General features: G+C 48.3%; 1 long non-coding RNA gene across 1 annotated transcript; it reads right to left on the minus strand.

Annotated features, from left to right (window-relative positions):
* Positions 1-4,437: 4,437 nt before the first annotated feature.
* On the minus strand, positions 4,438-7,094 carry LOC123568640 (uncharacterized). Its single transcript, XR_006692056.3, has 3 exons — positions 6,959-7,094; positions 6,643-6,712; positions 4,438-5,023 (listed from the first exon to the last, which is right to left on the minus strand). It is a non-coding gene; the product is annotated as an uncharacterized lncRNA (long non-coding RNA).
* Between the last annotated feature and the right edge of the window lie 11,521 nt (positions 7,095-18,615).

Below are 18,615 nucleotides of genomic sequence, written 5' to 3' on the forward strand. Positions count from 1 at the left end.
TCTCACACACACAAGCTTCTACAATACTTATAGCTGCAATTTTATAGTCTATGCCCAAGTAGGAGAGGAAGAGGTGAAAGGGTTTGCCCTGCTGCCCCTCCTTCCATCTCCCTCTCTTTTGTCCTAAAAAGATGAAGGCCACATGCTGCATGAGTCCAACTATAGGACATTCTGGAAAAGGCCAAACTATGGAGACAATAAAAAGATCAGTGGTTACTAGGGGCTGAGGGGATGGAGGGTTGAATAAGCAGAGTGCAGATAATTTTTAGGGCAGCAAAACTATTTTGTATGATACTGTAATGGTGGATACATGTCATTATCACTTTGTCAAAGCCCATAGAATGTACAACACAAAGAGTAAACCCTAACGTAAATTGTGCACTCTGGGTAATGATGATATGTAGTTTCATCAATGTTGGTTTATGGATTATAACAAATGTCCCACTCTGGTGCAGGATGTTGACACTGGGGGAGGCTGTGCATGTGTAGGTGCAGGGGTATATGGGAACTGTCTGTACTTTCTGCTCAATTTTACTGTGAACCTGAAACTGCGCTGAAAAATAAAGTCTATTTTTTTAATGGCATGTATCTGTTATCTATTACCATGATAATTATGTGTAATAAACCACTCTCCAAAATCCAATGGCTTCAAATAATAAACCTTTAGTTTCTGAGTCTGCAGGTTGGCTATTTAGATTGGGCTGTTTTCCTAGGCTCTACTGGGCTCACTCACATGCTGTACTTGACTGGCTCAGGCTGGTCTTGGCTGAGGAACTGGGCGACTCAGCTGTGCTCCACAGGCCTCACCTCCAGCAGGCTTGCCTAGGCATGTTTTCATGGTAATGGTAGTGGTGCAACAGTGCAAGCAGAAACACATTTCCCAAACCTCGGCCTGATTCATATATGTTCATATCTCATGGGTCAAAACAAGATACATGGCTGAACTCAGAACTGAGACGTGGAGAAATACACAATATGCCTCCAGATATGAAGAGCTGCAAAATCATAAGGCAAAGGGTATGAATACAAGGAGGAGTGAAGAACTAAGTTCATTAATGTAATTGGTCCACCATATGGAGATAATAGTACACCCATCCTGAGGGGTGCTGCAAGGGTTAGATATGGTCAAATATATGTGTTTAATATAGTGCCTGGCCCATAACAGGAACTTATAAAGTGGTTCATTCCTCCTTACCTACAGGAATCTTTGGATATATATGGGACTTTTCAGGTGGAGTAGAAGGTATTGAGAATGACTGGCACCACAGGAGCAAGGGTTAGCACATGATTTGTGCTTTGCTCAGTAGAGGTACCAGTGGGAGCCTCCGTCATGTATCTGCTATAGCTGTTTCTTGGGGTAGGTCTTCAACCATAACAAGCATGATGCCACTGGCTGGCAGATACTCCCTTATCATTTACACAGTCATATTCATCAGAATAGATTTCCTGCCAAGTGAGAGGAGTCACTGAAATCCTTTCAGACCATTAGCTTCCCTCCTGCTATACAAACATAAGTCCCCAGACAAATGAAAATGGATTCTCCTGCTTTTTGAGCAATACGATGATGACAATAACAGCAATAATATTAACAGCTCCCACCCACTAAGCAGGAAAACAGATTTTGATTCTGACATTAGCTCGCCAAGGTAAGTACTATTACTACCCCAGTTTTACAGAGGAGGAAACAGAGGCTCAGGCAAGCTATTCAGCTGGTAGGTGGCAGAGTTGGGATTTGAACCCATGCCTCTCCAAGGCCAAAACACTACTCCACCTTTTCTTCCTGACTCGACTTATGCTTATTCTGCTGATCTCAAGTCAGAGGTCCCTTGTCATTTGTGTTACTTTTTGCTAGCTCACTTCAGCCACCCTACCCAGGTTTCATGTCACATGCTGACAGGGACTGAAGATCCGCGATGAGAGTGTCATGGCTGCAGGGAATTTTTCCAGGTCTGGGCAGGTGAGGCAGAGACCCCAATTTCAGGACCAACCCCTCCCAGAGTTACACTTGAAACCTTCCCCTTCCCCGGAAGGCCAATGCCTGCTGGGCATTTCTGGGATAGCCTGAGGGCTTGGCCAAAGCCAAGGCCTGGAACTGGCCCTCTTCCCAGGGCCCTGACCTCTCACGGCTTGTACGTGGGGGTCAGCGAGAAGCAGGACTCCAGGAAGGAAGACAAGGCCCCAAACCTCAGGACTCAGTTGGAGAAACCAGAGAAGGCCCCAGAACAGCTGACTCTGGGCGCCACGTATTGGAGGCGGTCACCCCTCCCCCACACTGGCTGTGCTGTGAGTCACGGGTTTTAAGCTGAGCACTCTGGGAGATTAACCAGCTTTGTGACCAGCTGCTGGAGGAGGATACTTGGCCGAAAGAAGCAGGATAAAGTTACCCTCTCAGAAGTTTACAGGAAGGCCCATAAATGCCCCCAACTGCTGTGGGGCCCATGTTCTGGGGCGTTCCTGGGTGTTACCCCTGGGCAGACCCTCAGTGGCAGTGCTCATCCGCCCTGCTCCTTGCCCACCAAGTAGGTTCTACTAATCTGGCACTCACTGGGGATATCTGCCACTTGGGGCCCCATGGTTCCAAGAGGGGTGTTGGGCCATGGGCCTTCCTTGCCCAGATGACAGATATTAGGAATAGAGCCTATCCTGGAGTCAGTGGGAGGAAACTGGCTCCTGCCTGGCTTAGGTTTGGGGCAGAGGCTGGTGGGAAATGCCTGAGCGAGATGGCGGCCCCTGGCACACAGGCTGTCCCAGCCAGGGTGAAAGGGACAGGAAGAACCCCATCCCAGGGCCCTAGAATGCAACATATGGAGGGGCCTCGGAGGGCCTCGGAGAGGGAACTGGGAGGCCTGGCTTCTAGCCCGGCTCTGCCTCTGACCCTTTGGCCTTAGTGTCCTCATCCACCAAAAGGAGAACTTGTCATTTTCAAACTGTGTTCTCTGGAGTCCTGGGCCATTCAGAAGTGCTATAGGGATTCCACAAATGTTGGATTAGAATTTTGGACCAGAAGTATCCACCAATCATCATACATACCTACCCCCTTATTTCACAGATTTGTATTAACCAAAATAGGCTCATTTTTTCCTCCACCGATTGACCATTCATTCAACAATTCTTTCACGAGTGCCTACCGTGTGCCAGGCTCTTTTGTAGCTGGTGAGTAGAGCATACTTTATAAGAAATAACAGTAATCCACGTGAACTTCTAAATTAATTTATGGCAACAAAATGGCCACTCTGTCTGCTTTACATATTGGGGTTTCACCTAAGAATTTATCTGAAGACAAGACTCTGCTCCTAAATAAGTTTGGCTTGGGATGATCTCCTGGGTGCCTTCCTGTCCATCTGGCTCCATTCTCAAAGCACTAAGCTGCCAGTCCCTTGGGGGAAGATCTAGAAGAGGTGAAGATGAGGCACTTCAGCCCCAGGGTACCCACTGGCATGGGGGTTTCTCCACATAGTGGAGAGGCCACCGTCTGAGTGAGGCCTTGTGTGTCCTCTGTACAAGGGCCTGAATGGTACACGGGCAAAAGGGGGACATTGGGTGAAGACTCTGCCTCTGGATCCCAAAATGGGGCATTCAGGAGAGCCCAACCTGGCTCTACCCCCACCCCATTATCCTACCAACAGCCCACCCCCAGCTAGTGCTACTACTGATGCCAACGTCTGCTCTGTGCCAGGCACTTTACATATATCCCCTTAATCTTGGCAGGTGGGTATTTTTAGTCATATTTTATAGATGAGGAAGGGAAGGACCTACTATAGGCAAGCTGTGTGCTGAGTGCTGGGGATACAAGCAGAGAGAGGGCCCATTCTGGTGTAGTGGGAGATACTAAGAGTCATATCTAACACATGCACTACTTACTATAGGACAGGAACTTTTCCTAAGTCAATCTCCTCAATACCAGCATATTATTATCCAGCCCATTTTATAGATGAGGAAACTGAGACAGAAATACTAGTGTCCTAAGGTCACAGAGCAAGTAAGAGCTAAGATTTGAACCCCAGCACTTGGGCTCCTGAGCCCATGTGTGTAACTACCCTTCTGTGCCCTCTAACAGCCAAGGTAATATTCCTCAAGCATTCCTTCATTCCTTCACTGGGGCCATTGAGAGGACAGGACAGTCCTTGCTATCCCACAGCTCCCATGCTAATGTGGGAGGCAGAGGTATAACAGAGAGTCACCACCTAGGGTGAGAAGAGCAGCACCTGGGGTCAGCGCTGGAGGACAAGGACATGGAAAGATGTGGGGTGTGAATCTTGGCTCTGCCACTGACCAGTCAGGTGACCTCGGACAATGGATTTAGCCTCTCTGAATTTCTACTGCCTCATCAGAAAGATGAGGATGGTAATACCTATGTTTCAGGATTGATTTAGATTAAATAGTCAATGCACATACAGTGTCAAATACTGTGCAAAGGAAGACAATAAGTGCTTAGTAAACGGTAGCTATATTTATTAACAAAACTAAAGAGTGGGTGGGGAAAAGGAGGACGAAGAGGATTCTGGAACTTGTTTCTCTATGAGCTCTGTTCTTGGCCAGAGGCTGGCCTTCTGTGCCCAGCCCCCTCTCCATCCCCAAGCCTGTCCGGGCACCTGCTGTAGGTCCTGGCATCCCCAGGCAGGGCCAGGAAAGGGCCAGGGTGAGGCCAGGAGGGCGGGTGAGGACAGCCCAGCCCAGCTCCTCACTGCTGGGGAGCCTGGTGTGGGGGCAGGGCTGCTCTTGGCAGCTATGTGTTCCCTGGATGGAGAGAAGGCCTGTGTGTCTATGGGGGAGTGAGTAGAGGCAGAGGCAGCCAGACCCTCCTGCCTCTTAGAAATGAAGGTTCTAGCAGCCTCTCTCTAGGGGTTCATGGTAGGGGCAAGGGCGATGGCTCTGCCTGCCCAGTGCCTCAGCTCAGTGCACATATCCCTGCTGCTTATGCCTCCAGACCTCGTCTGGGCCCTGCCTTTGTTCTCATGCAGCAACTATCTCCAGGAGATGGAGATGTCATCGGAATAGCCGGAGCCAGGTGTGATCCAAGGTTCTGCAAGGAAAAGGAAGAATGGTGTGGAGTGGGTTGCTGCAGGGAAGGCTTCCCAGTGGAGGTGGCTCCTGAGCTCTAGGGAAAGGGAAGTGGGTGTCCTTCCAGGCAGAAGGAACAGCAGGTGCAAAGGCCTGGGGGCTCATCTACAAGATTAGATAAAACGTCTCAGTTCCAACACAAATTTTGTTCAGATCCAATTATTTTAGTAGGAAAGGGGACATGTTAAAGCATGTCTGGGGGCCCTGAGTTAGGCCTGGGATGAGGATGGGCTTAGGGAGTAGGCCTCGGTTTAAGGAGGGCAGGAAGCCAGGTGCCAGAACTTAGGCACAGTCTCCATCTCAGCACCAGAGGTCTGAGGCCCTGCGGGATGGATGGCTGAGACATTGCTGCTGGGAAGGAGCTTGTAGGGGGTCTTGCGCCCTAAAGGTGTGTCTGCAAAAGGAACTTGAGCAGCAGGTCCCAATGAAGGTGGAAGCTCTTCCCAATACCCCTATACACACTCAGAATATGGAGGTGTCCCATAGACACTCTGGTTACAGAGATACTCCGAACATGGGCTAAGGTCCTGGACAGTGACACACGGTCCACATAGGGTGATAACAGGGATTGTCATATCAGAGAGGCACCCTCAGTTAGACCGCCGGGACCACACCATCACACAGTGACAAGAGCTCACAGGGCACACAATCAAGTGTCCCCTCGCCCCCGCTGCCCCTGGGGCAGCCTCACTCCTGGGACCTCCTGGAGCTGGGCGCAGCCAGTGGCCATCAGCGCCAGCCGCAGGGCCCCCCGCGGCACAAGTGCACTCGCCGCCCGCAGCCGCATCCCGCGCACACGCCGGCGGGGCTAACGAGCCCACAGCCCTCCAGGGCGGGATGAAGCCAGTTGTCGGGCGGGGCCGCGGCGGTCACACAGCATTAGCCCTGCGGCCGCCCCGCCAGGTGCGGCCACTGCCCCTAATCCCTCGCCCCGGCCCCGCTAAGCCGGGCCTGAACGACGCCACAGCTGGGGGCGGCCGGCCACGCGCCTCCCCTCACCGCAGCCCCAGCCCGGCCCCGGCCCCGGCCCCGGCCCCGGCCCGGCCCCTCCCTGCGGCCGCGCGCCGGCTGCGGGACCCCTCCCCACGCTCTAGCGCGGCTCCCACCTCCTCGCCCGGCCCAGCGCTCTCCAGTCCCTCCCCGCCCACTGACCTGTGCTCGCACCCCCGTCTCCCGCCAGCACCCCCACGGCCCTGCCCCAGATCCTCCCCGCTTTGCCCACCGGCCTCCATCTCTGTCCTCAGGCCCGCGGGAGTCACAAGCCCCATCCCAGACTCTCCAACGCTGAACGTGCAGCGCCCAGCCCTGCCCTGGTGCCACCACCTGCCAGCTCTGTGCCTGCCCCTCCACTAGATCATGACTTGGACTCCAGCTCCCTCACTCTCCATGCCTCTCACTTGCGGGCTGTGCCCTGCTCAGCTGGCCAGACTTTGGCTCCCTCCCTACCTGGATTTGTGAAGCCCCAAGGTTCATCTCCTCCCCCACCACACTTACCCACAGCCTCCACCTGCTGACATACCCAGGCAAGACTCCCGTCCCCTTCAGGCAGCCAAACTTCAGTTAGAATCTTCTAGCTCTTACCAGACCCCTGATGAATCCCAGGATCTTCGCAGGTGATCCCAGGGCCTCCTTGAATCACAGTTGTACTTATCTGAAAAATAAAGAAGTGTAATTTAGATGACCTCTGAGGACCCTCTTGCCTTTCCTACCCCAAAACACTAGCAAGGTCATGTACTTCCCTTCATCTGAATATTAAAGACAGATGAATATGGAAGAACAGCCACTGGCCATGTGTCCCCACCAGAACCCTTCACATACCTTAGCTCTCAGGGTCTGAGCTAGCCAAGGCAGCTTTTAGCCTCTGGCGTAGGGTGGGTAATAAGGAACAGGGTGGAACCTGGTTGCTTAGGTCTGGGCCAGGACTTGGTGTCTCTGCCACCTTGGGATGGATGTCTCCTAGAAGGGTGTGTCTCTGAGGCTGGCCTGCTGGGGGTCCTGGCCTCAGGCACTGCCAGCATTAGTGCTGATGGACAGCCTCAGCAGGTGGGAGCTGGCTAGTCCCCCCCGACAGCCCTGCCCACCTGTCACCCTCTTTGCTCCGGTGACCGGCTGCCTGACCCACTGACCAACTTCTTGTTGCTTCCCAGCACCCTGGGCACTGTTCTCAGTGCCCCACTCCTCTCCCTTCAGCTTTTCCCAGCAACCTCCTGACTCAGAGCACACGGCACACACGTATCATGCATATGCACATTCACACTGCACACATAGTCACATGCTAATATAGAGCTGCATGCATGCACACCCCACATCTGAGCCTGCTTCATGCTCATGCAGTCTGAGCCAAATTGCTTCTTTCCAGGTGGAGAATTTTGGCATTGACATCTCTGTGGCAATAGGGCCACATGGTTAAAGCAAAGGCATTAAGTCTGGATCACCGGATGCCTGTCCTGGCTCTCTGATACCCTAATGTGTAATCTTGTCAAGTTACTTAAATTTCCTGCACCTGATGTTCCTTATCTGTCAAATGGAGCTGATTATATCTCATAGGATTTTGAGACTCAAATGAGAAGATCCATGGAAAGTGCTTAGAACAGTTATCAGTACCATGGAAATTTACAATACATGTTAACTGTTAGTAGTAGTATCCAGGAGGGGCTGAGGGTCTCCTGGGAATACCTTGATAATATTCCTTTAGTCATCTCTGGCCATAACTATTTAAATGGTTACAAACAATCCTGATCATATTTTTCTTCCACTTATGAAGGCTGTATCAATTGCCCAAATGAAACCAGGACATGCCATTTTCACAGCCTTATCTTTATCTTGATAATGATTGTTGATTCTTTGCTGTTTAAAAGTCAAGAAAACAGGTAAGGGTGGGCCTAAGTTGTTTAGAGAACTCTGGGCTGGGTCCTGGAGCTCACACATCATCCCTTTGGAATCTGTTCTAGACCCTCTCCTCAGATCAACATCAGCATCCTGGTCTGTGTGTCTTGGGATCCACCTTATTCTTTCTGGAAATGAAGGCAATGTCTGCCTCCTCTCATCCCCCAGATCTCAAAGGTCACCAGCAACTTCCATTTCGCCTCATGTGCTCCCAGGACTCAAGGTGGGATTTCTCAGGCCTAAAGAGAAGAATGTACTTGGCGGAGCTCTGAGCTCTAGGACAATCTCTCCCCACGTCTCCTTCTTCATTCTGCTCCAACCAAACCTAATTCCATTCTTGGCCACATTTGAGAAAGGAATGCAACAGCTTGAGGCTCATGGACCCTATGGAGACAATAGCTGCAGATGAAGCTGGAGAGTTCTGCTTCTCTTCTACCCTCGGCCCCAACAGAAGCCTTCTTTGTTCCATTTCTTACCCTGAGCAAAACTCAAGAAATCCTTTTCTGCTGCCATTAGTATTTTCCTAAGTCTCACTCCATTGGGTCCTTTCCTTTCCTGCTCCCGTTTCAGAAGCCATCTCTTCGGTTCAGCTTCAGGCGTTTGTCCTATCTCTGATTTTGGTGTATAGTCTCTATATATTATTTATTGTAACTATTAGAGAGTATTATAATCTCTTTTATAATCTTTCCTATGTTAATCATCTATTACTGTTTAAATTTAGCAGCTTAAAACAACACATTTATAGTTGCACAGTTTCTATGGGTCAGGAATCCAGGAGCAATTGAGCTGCAGTCTGGCTCAGGTCCCTCACAAGGCTGCAGTGAAGGTGTTGGCTGGGGTTGCAGTCATCTCAAGGCTTGACCAGGGGAGGATCCATGTCTAGCTCATTCACGTGGCTTTTGGCTGGAGCTGATGCTCCTTGCCATGTGGGCTTCTCCATGGGGTGACTCCCAACATGGCAAATGACTTCTCTTAGAGTGAGTGAACTGAGAGCGTGCACCCTAAACAGAGCTGCATCTATTTATAACCTAATCGTGGAAGTGACAACCCACTACTTCTGCTGATACTCATACTCAGAGGGAAGTGATTACAGTGTGTCCGGAGGCAAGGATGACTGGGGACCATCGCAGAGGCTGCCTACCGCATTTCCTACCTGGCTTCTCCCTGTACTCTTGTGCCTAGCACAGTGCTCTCAGTAGATGGTTAGCACTCAGTACATATTTGCTGAAAGAATGAATGCGAGCATCAAAGGACACTCTGCAGAGTTTATATAATTCTATATTGTTCTCTCAGGCTACTATCCCCCCTACCCCTGGCTTGTCCCACACTTTTCTTTTTTTCTGGGAATCATTTGCATTTAAATTTTAAACTTATTTTACCCTTGAATAGCACATTTGCTCACAGGAGCCTATTTACCTTCTCCCCCCACTTTTTGAGAGTTGCCTTCCAAAAATGGGGACATGCTTGGCATATATCTCATGTGGATAACCCCTATGGTGAGCACCTATGGATAACCCCTATGAATAACACCTATGGATAACCCCTATTGTGAGCACAAGCTCAGAAATGACTGGGCTACTTTCTTTATCTAACTGGTCAGAAGAAACCTGTCTTCATCTAACCTGTCTTCATCTAACTGGTTGAAAGAAACCATTCCCCATGTCACATCCTCCCATGTGTTCACACCATGTGCACTTACCTTCCCTCTTATGGCTTTCAGCCTCTTGAGCTTCCTGGGTTTTGTATGGGTCTGCCTTCCTGGTAAACAATGAATGACCCCTCACAGGGTAGGAACAATTTAGCAAATATTCAATGAGCACTCACTGAAGCACGCATTATGTGCTAGCACTGGCCTGGGGACCATGGAGACAAAGGAGTAACTCATGGAACCTCCAGCATGTGGATGGAACAGGTGCTTGGGAATGCTTACTCCTTCCGGGAGATCAAATTGTTAGCAAGTCTACCCAAAATAATTCTCAGATGCTGTAACGGCAGAATTTCTAGGAATGGCTCCCAAGACTCCACAATCACTGGAACCTGTAAATGTGATACTCCCCTGACCGTGCTATGTTGTATGGTACAGTTGACCTTAGAGAGGGGAGATTATCTGAGGGAGTCTAATCTAATCTCTTGAGTCACCAACAGCAAAGAACTCTCTTAGGCTGGTGGCAGAAGGGGAAGTCAGAGAGATTCAGAGCATAAGAAGGACTCGACGTGCTGCTGCTGGTTTGAAAAAGAGAGGGCCATATAAGAAGGAATGCAGGTAGTCTTAAAGTGCTGAGAGACAGCCAGCCAGTGAGGAATACAGACCTCAGTCCTATGACCACAAGGACAGTAATCTACCCACAAAGTGAATGAGTTTGGAAGCAGATTCTTGCAATATGTCTCATGCCCACCCCACAACACCTTGATTTCAGTCTTGTGAGACCCTGAAATTAGAACTCAGTCAAGCCCTCCCAGACTCCTGACTTACAGAAATGTGAGCTAATAAATGGGCATTTTTTTTTAAGTGGACAATTCAGTGTTTTTAAAAATATAGCGATAAAATTATACAACCTTCATTTCTATATAATTCCAGAACATTTTCATTGCCCCTGCCCTCAAACAAAGCCCATACTTATTAAGTAATCACTCTACATTCCCCTAGCCCCAGAAATCAGTAATCTACTTTCTGTCTCTATGCATTTGCCTATTCTGGATATTTCACATAAATGGTGTCGTACAATATGTGGCTTTTTGTGTCTGAATTCTTTTGCTTAGCACGTTTTCAAGGTTCATCCAAGTTGTAGCGTGGATCAGTGCTTCAATTCTTTTTATGATTGAATAAATTCCATTGTATGGATATACTACATTGTATTTCTCCATTCATCAGTTAAGGGACATTTGGTTTGGGCTGTTTCTACTTTTTGGCTATTATGCATAAAGCTGCTATGAATATTTATGAGAAGTTTTTGGGTAGTCACATGTTTTCAATTCCCTTGGGTATATACCCAGAAGTGGAATGGCTGGGTCACATGGTAACTCTGTGTCCAACTTTTTGAGGAAGGGTCAGATTGTTTTCCAAAGTGACTTCATTGGTTTAAGCTCCCACCAGGAGTGTACAGTGGGAATACATCCACACCAACACTTGCTATATCTGTCCTTTTTATTAGAACTATGCTAGTGGGTATAAAGTAGAATCACATCATGGTTTTGATTTACATTTCCTTAATGACAATTGATGTTTTGTGGGTATCATTTTAGGCCACCAAATTTGTGGTAGTATGTTACAAAGCAATAGAAAACTCATCTAGGTGACTTCTTTTACTGAGGTGGTAAAAATGGAAATGGAGCAAAACTTGATTTAAAAAAAAATAAGCCATTTGAGTTGAGTGGCCAAAGAAGACAATAAATGACATTTTCATAAGGCAGACCTGGACTGCTGCGAGTGTGAGGACAGCATCCAAAGTTAGGGCACAGGGCTAAGTCAAGAACCAGGGCAGTTTACTCAGCTATGAAGGTACGAACAGCGCAGCAGACATGGAGTGAGCCAGATGAATATTGGTAATAAGCTGCTTCTGGTGTTTTGCCAGTTTCCATTTGATCAGCAATAAGTATGGTTGTATTAAAGGTGCCTCTAGGTCTGAGATATGTTTGATATTCAGCCACAAGTCCCTTGTAGCAGGACATCCAGATATATGGAGACCCCATCACTTCTTAAAATACATTTCTGGGCAAGCCCTAGGACATGTTTCAATATCTCAAACTCCATTTCTCTGATGTGCCCAGGGGAGCTTTAGAGGACATTCCTCTCCACTTTACAACTTTGATTGATTGACTCCATTCATTCATGAATGGGCCAAGTTCTGTTCTTGGCCCTGAGGATACAGCAGTGAACAACATACAGATCCTAAGAGGCTTACGTTTTAGGTGGCAGAGTGGTCAACAAGCATAAAGTCAATACAACAGTGAATTATATACTTGAAGAGTGTTGGTGTTAAGCAATTTAAAAAGAAAAGAAAAAGCAAACCAGGGTAAAGGAGCTCAGGATCCAGAAGGTGGGAAGGTTCAACTGCAGTGAAAGTGTGGTCAGGGAAGGCCTGCTGAGATTTGAGCAGACCTGAAGACAGTGAGGAGTTGGGAATGGTGGATATCTGGTAGAAGAACATTCATGGCAGAGAGAAAAGTTACAACAAAGGTCCTAAGGCATGATCGTGTCTGTCAGGCTTGAGACACAGCGAGGAGGTTGGTGCACCTGGAGCAGAGCAAGGAGGAGAGTAGAGATGAGGTCTGAGTGTTAGTGGAGCCAGACCATGCAGAGCCTTGCAGTCATTGCCAGGACCTTGGCTTTAGGTTAAGAAATGGGGGCCTTTGAAGACTTTGAGCAAAGGGTTACGAGCCCTAACTTAGATTTTTAAAAGGAGTCCTCTAGCTACTGTGCTGAGAATAGATGGGGTGGGGGTGTGAGATTGGGGCAAGGGCAGAGGCAAAAGGACTTGTAGAGATGGGTTGTACTACACTAACCCAGCTAGCTGCAAGACAGCCATAGCTTGGTTGACCATAGTGACAGGGGCGGGAGTAGGAAGTAGTCAGCTTTTCGATATAGTATTTGAAAGCAGAGCTAATAGAATCTCATGACAGATTAGATGTGTTAGGAGTAGAGAGGGGAGACAAAGAAAAGATTAAGACATAGTGCCAAAGGTTTTACCTGAGCCACATGAATGATGGAGTTACCCATAAGCTGAGATGCGAAAGGCTGTATATATAGTGGATTTGTGGGCAATCAGGAATTTAGTTTTGAATAGGTTAAATTTGAGAGGTCTATTGGATATCCAAGTGATGATACCACATAGGCTGATAGATAAGAGTTTGGAGTTTGATTGAGAGATCTGGCCTGAGGATAGCTGTTTGACAGTCATCAGCATATAAATGATACTTAAAGCAAACCCAAAACACAATCCTTGGTGTTTTTGACATATAGGATTGTTTCCCTTCCCCTGAACAAATTCATTTTCTTTGTGCCCATGAAAATTTCTATGTTGTTTCTGAGGAGCAAGTCTTATCCTACTACATCTTGGTTAAGTTGGAAAGGTGCATTGACTTTGCTGACTTAAAATCTCAAGCCCTGGGGATTTATCATTCTACTCTAATCTCTGTCACTACATTGTTCATCAGCCTCTTCTCCAGGTGACATCTCTGAAAAACAGGGCAGCATCCCCACATTGCCCTTCTTTCTGAGTCATACTTGTGGATGCTATGCCAGAGTTATTTGGCCATCTTTCTCCCTCTTCCTCTGTTTTCAGTTTGTTGATAGTTTGGAGTCAGATCGGAAAGCTCTTGGTGTGGGCCCCAGCATACCATCTGTATAGGGAGTGTTAGATGGTGTTTTCAATTCAGAGAGTTATAGGATTTTAGGCCAGTCCTGTAGACCATGCTCTCAGGGGCAGGAGGTGAGGCTAGCTGCCAGAGATGCCTCTGCTGCCCAGCCCCTCAACACAGGGATTTGGGATGGGCCCCTGGGTGAGGTGTTCCTGACCCTTGTCGGCTGGCTATTCTCTGCCCATTTCAGGAATGGAGACACAACAGTCTGGGGTGGGTGCGGCATGTGAAATAGACGGGATTGGAAGTCAGGTCGTAATAAGAAACTGACATCTGGGCCCCCTGTCCTGTATCACTCTGGAGTAGAGATTTGGGGTCTCCCAGAGTCACAGTAAAAGTGATTGAGCTGGAACACCCCTAGGAGCCTGGCCTGGTTCCTCTCTATAAGCCCCGTGCCCTTTCCCTCCTCTGGGTTCTTGCTTCCTTCTTCCCGCAGGCCTGATTGTCCTGGCCTCCTCCTCCCCTGCTTCAGGAGGAGAGGGGCCAATTCAGGGCCCTGTGACTCAGGCGCGGGTTGGGGAGGATGTTTTGGATGCCGCTCTGCTGACGCTGGTGCCCTCTGTTCTTACATCCTCCTTAATTTACTGCCTGAGGAGGGGGCCAGGGCTCTGGAGAGGGGATTAGATGGTCCACACTGATCTGAGGCAACAGCTGCTGGGCTGGCGGCCGAGGAGTGAGCAGTGAGCAGGCGGTGGGGGAGGCTCATGCCTACATCAGGGCCGGAAGGGAACTAGGCAGGCATCCGGATGGTGCCCTTAGGTAAGAGTGGCTCTGGAGAAGGCTGCCCTTGGTCTGAGGGGTGGGGCTGCAAGGCCTGTCTGGCCAATAAGGTCAAATCCAAGTGTCACAGAAAGAAGGCCTAGAAGGCCAACTGGTCAACCATCTTGCCAGCTTTCTGGAGAATATTGGGAAGCATTTTCTTTAGCCTCCTGAAACCCAGAAAGGAGACTATTGACTCTGGGGCCGTGGTCCAAAGAGAAATCTTGCCAAGCTCTAAGCTGTCATGCAGTCGCATGAGAGGCCCCCTAGAGTCAAAGCTGTTCCACAGCAGTTGGAGCGATCTCGTCCACCATGCTGGTACCCTCCTCTCATTCACTCTCCACTCACAAGGCGGAAGGCAGACTACACAGTGGCATTTCCATTTGACAGATGGGGCAACTGAGACCCACAGAAGTGGAGTGACTTGTCTCAGGTCACACTTGGGGTTGGTAGGATGGATATGATTACAGCCCAATGCTCCTAACTAAACTGCTCTGCTTCTTGAATAGCAGTGCAACACATTGATATTTGGCACTGAAGGCCAGCATCTCTTCTTCCTTCTAGTTCATAATTCCAGGTGATAGCTTTGTCTAACAGAAAATGGCCCAAACATGGGAGCCATAAGCCTGAACTCTTTGAATCAATTAATGTTCCCTTTTGGAGACTTGGTTTTCCCATCTGTATTATGGATAATATCTTGAATAGCGCTATGACTGTCCTCAAAAGCGTAACAATCTTGTCTTAATCACTCAAAGGACAGGAAAGACGTTGGGGATCATTAAAAACATTGCAGCCAAGATTTGGGCTCTGGAGTCAAAATATCTAGGATCAAGTAAAATCTCTGCCACTTACTAACTTTATTTTACCTAATGAGTTTCTTCCCCTCTTTGAGCTCAATTACGTCATTTTCTGTAGACAAGAGATAATAACACCTATCACACGTGACTGCTATGAGGATTAAAAGACAATGAATGCTAAAGGCCTAGCATAGTAAATGCTAAATAAATTATAGAAAGACTAGTGGTAATAGTACTTCTTGCTTATTGATACATGGAGCCACTGAGATTGAGTCAAGAACTCCTGGGCTAGTGGATAGTTTAGAGCAATGCTTCTCACTCCTGCTGACCAGTCAGGATCATTGCATTGGAGACTGATGCTTAACAAGGTTCCTAGGTGACCCTCAGGATCTCCCGAGGTTGGTAATCACTATCATAGAGGACCTGCTTTGATGGTCAGATAATTGCTGTATCAGTTGTTTGTAGGTAAACAGGTGCTCAGACATTTAATAGTTTAAACACTTTCCCTGATTGGCACTTTCACTACTAATTAACTCCTGAAGAGTTCTTCCTTTTCTGGGTCATGAGCAGGAATTCCCCACTGGGGGTTCCCAATTAATGAAGTTTACTCAGCTTGGGGGCCTCTGGGAAGCAGGCAGGACTAATTATTCTCTACCACCCTCCTGCGCCGAAAAAAACCCTGGCCAAATCCTCTCCCTATCCTTCATCAATCTTGTCCCAGCTTCCAGCTGGCTTGCATTAGCTCTGGTTTTTGAGCCCCAGAGCTGCGGCTGTAGTGGAGGGGTTGAGCCAGTCCAGGCTGGATGGATCTGTTACCTGATCCTGGGTCTGTGCCGCAGCCAGTCCTGGAATCTGGGGCAATGTGATCCTGCCCTGCGGGAGCCCCTAGCCAGGCCAGGGATGCCATGGTGGGGCTCAGAACATCCTGGCTGTCCAGAGACCTCTGTTTAAGCCCACAAGGATAACATCCACAGACTCTCAGAGCACCTCCTGTCTAAGCCCCTCACCTTAAAGAAAAGAAAGTTGGAGCCCAGATTGGTGAGGCACCTGCCTAAGGTCACATGCTTGTTCACAGCAGAGCCCTGGTCTCTCTCCTCCTAGTGCAGGACTCTTTTCCTGGCTTCTCTTGGAGAAGTTTGTCTGCAGACCTATTGTCTGCATGATGGGATTGGATATGGAGGCTCCTGCTTAACCCTAGACACCCAAAGCAGAGGAGGTCAGGGGAAGGAGGGTTTTGGACTAAAGCACATGATTCTTTGACCCAGATTAAATAAGTCAAATTTCAGGTCATTTAAAGGATAAATTTGGAGAGTTACAAGAATGGAAATATGGAAACAATTGAGATAAGGGTGACAAATAAGTTTTTAAAATACCTTTTGTAGATACTGTCATTTTTTAGTGCAATCCAAGAACACAGATGTTTTGGCTGTGAAACATGGAGACACTCTCCTCTGGAATCTGAGTTTGCTTTTTACCATGTCCTACTTGCTTCACCCAGCAGTAAGGAAACCCAGACCACGAAACAAACTTTTATAGAGGAAAGTTTCATTTTGTTCTTCAGTTGTTGAGGGAAAGGTCAAGATAGTTCTCCAAAGACTGCGCTTTTCCACATCATTCCATTTTTCAATGCCTGGACTTTTTTGTATCTCACTCAGACCTACTTCTCCTGTACCTTCTAAATGATTTGAGCCAAATCTCTAGGACAAGAAATGGTTCTGTTAGAGTTCTGAGGGCGAGGACAGCGGGGGCCATATCGCTATCTGGTCTTGGTCTTGAAAGTATTGAGATGCCAGGCAGCTCTTATCTAGAGAAGGTGAAATGGCCACCTTCCCTTGGGGCAGCCTGGAGCTCAGAGCTGGCTCCTGGCATGAGTCTTTGAGGGTGTGAAAATGTGCCTGCCCTTTAGTAAGAGTGGTCATTTGTTGAGAAAGGACCTACCATGTCCCAAGGGCTTTGCAGACAATTATTTTGTAAGGTAAGTATTTTAATCCCTATTACACACTTGAGGAAATGGAGGCTTAGGGCAGTCAGGTGACATGTCTAAGGCTACTAACCTACCAAGTGGCAGAGTCAGGGTTTGCACCCAAGTTTATAGGATTCAAAAGTCAGTAGGTATTTCTTCAATGCCTTTTGGGTAGAAGTGTGGAATAACATATACCCCAGTTTGGGTGAGGTACATTGGTTCCTGTTTCTTCCTCCCTTTGAGTTTATTTCCCTATTGTTCTCTCTCAGAGTTCAGAAAATTGTTTAGGAAGGTTCTGTTGAGTTTGTGTAGCTTCTGGTGTTGCATCACAAGCCCCTGGCCTGCCCCTGATTTTAGCCACAGCGGTAGTGGACAGTTCTGCGCGAGCTTGGACTCAGTCTCAATGTCCTACCGCAAGCAGGAGCCAGAGTCTTTCCAGATTCTGATTTGAGGTCTTCCATGCCACAGAAGCTTGCTTACAACCTGCAAATGCTGCCCAGAGGCACAAGGCAGTTAACTTCCCTAGAAACAATTTTCAACCAATAAGGGAGGGGAGATGGTGGATAAAGACTCCAAGTATCACCTGCCAGGTGCACACTGCTGGAGGCATTCTATAAACTTTTCAGAGATTCCAGAAGAATTGAGCCCCTACACCTATAGACATGATTCCAAGGAAACAACCTCATCTTAGATTTTCCTACCTCCCTGTCTCACTCTCGCTACTCCTATCTATCTGTGTCCTCAGATCACCTTCCAAGTAGATCACATACAGCAAGTCCTTGTCTCAGGCTCTGCCTTCTGGGCAACTCAAACCAAGATGGTGTGCCTATGCCAAGAAGGCTATTTGAATTGGGGGGCAGCACCATGAAGGGTGGAGGGAGTGACACCCAGTGACATCAGTAGGAAAAATCTTTTCTACTGGTAAGGTAAATTCTAGGGATTGCAGCAGGTGGGGCCTCCTTTCCTTCTCTGGAGATTCTCCACATATCAAACTCCTGGAGCTCCTGAAGTTTCTTTCCAAGAGGGAGGCATCCCATGGTTTGTGGGCCTGAAGTGATGTGATTTCTTGACATTTGTGGCAGTAGGTGGGATCCTCACTCAATATGGTGATTTAGGAGGGGGTTAGAAACGCCTCTAGGCTCTTGGTAATGGCTTCCCCGGGCTGCCAGTTGACTAGTGCGACTGTCTCAGGAAGTGACTATCAGCAAGGCTGTCCCGGGATGACAACTGACTGCGGTTTCAGTTAGTCAGTTTCAGTGGTCACAGAGCCTGGATCTTGCATGACATGGGACAGGAGGCTGTTTTACCTGGTAGTATCTTTGGACCTGATATCCAGTCTCATCCTAAGCCTCTGTATAAAAACAAAGCGGGGGAATTTAACCAGGCGGAAAAATCAATTTGAATGCTTACAGAGAAACAGTAAGGCCCAACACTGCTGCCTCATTTTCACGAGGTGAGTCACTCAAACCGTTGACCTCATGGCTGATCTATGAGCAAAGGCGCGCTGGCAGTTGCTGCTGGCAAGGGAGTGGCTTCAGACCTGTTTCCTGGAACCCTGGCGCCAGGCAGAGCCCAGAGTGGCCTTTTGCCATTAGGTCAGATCACCTCTCCGAGGAGCAAGTTCCCAACACAGAGATGCAGGCTTTCTTGTGACTAAGTGATTGGTCAGTTTCACTGAATAATCCCCTTTTCTCAGTTATTGACTGGCCAGTTTAATCACCCATCTGTCACAATATGTAGCTCTCATTGGTCAGGTCCACCATATGCTCTCCAAAGCCCTTGCTCTCTGAT

The sequence above is a fragment of the Macaca fascicularis genome, chromosome 14, assembly GCF_037993035.2.
Source record: "Macaca fascicularis isolate 582-1 chromosome 14, T2T-MFA8v1.1".
Classification (NCBI taxonomy): Eukaryota; Metazoa; Chordata; class Mammalia; order Primates; family Cercopithecidae; genus Macaca; species Macaca fascicularis.